This window comes from Penaeus monodon, chromosome 22, assembly GCF_015228065.2.
Source record: "Penaeus monodon isolate SGIC_2016 chromosome 22, NSTDA_Pmon_1, whole genome shotgun sequence".
Lineage (NCBI taxonomy): Eukaryota > Metazoa > Arthropoda > Malacostraca > Decapoda > Penaeidae > Penaeus > Penaeus monodon.
Genome location: NC_051407.1, coordinates 7,630,757 through 7,631,130, shown reverse-complemented (window position 1 = coordinate 7,631,130; position 374 = coordinate 7,630,757).

The window sequence follows — 374 nt, the reverse complement described above, 5'->3', positions numbered from 1 at the left end:
ACCAGCGGTTGCCTGGTACGACGATTATACCTCTATCACTGAGGGAAAACAATGAAACTGCCTCCCTAACACTCATGCACCACTTCCCATAACTCTCGCAGCCCTCCACATTTATTTCATGCCGACTCTCATATTTCGATGTAATGTAGACTTTAAAACTAGTAATGTAGGTTAGGATAGGCTGGTTTATTTTGTGTTCGAGCTCGTTTATAATTGCATTCTCTCTTGAAATGATTTTTTTTTTAAGCGCTATCGTTCATTTTTCGATATATCGGGGCAGGGGAAGTGTAGCTTCTTTATTTGTGAGGGTCAGCTTATCCTGTGAATATAGACCTAAGCCTGAAATTATGGTTCGGTTTAAGCGCTAGATTAAC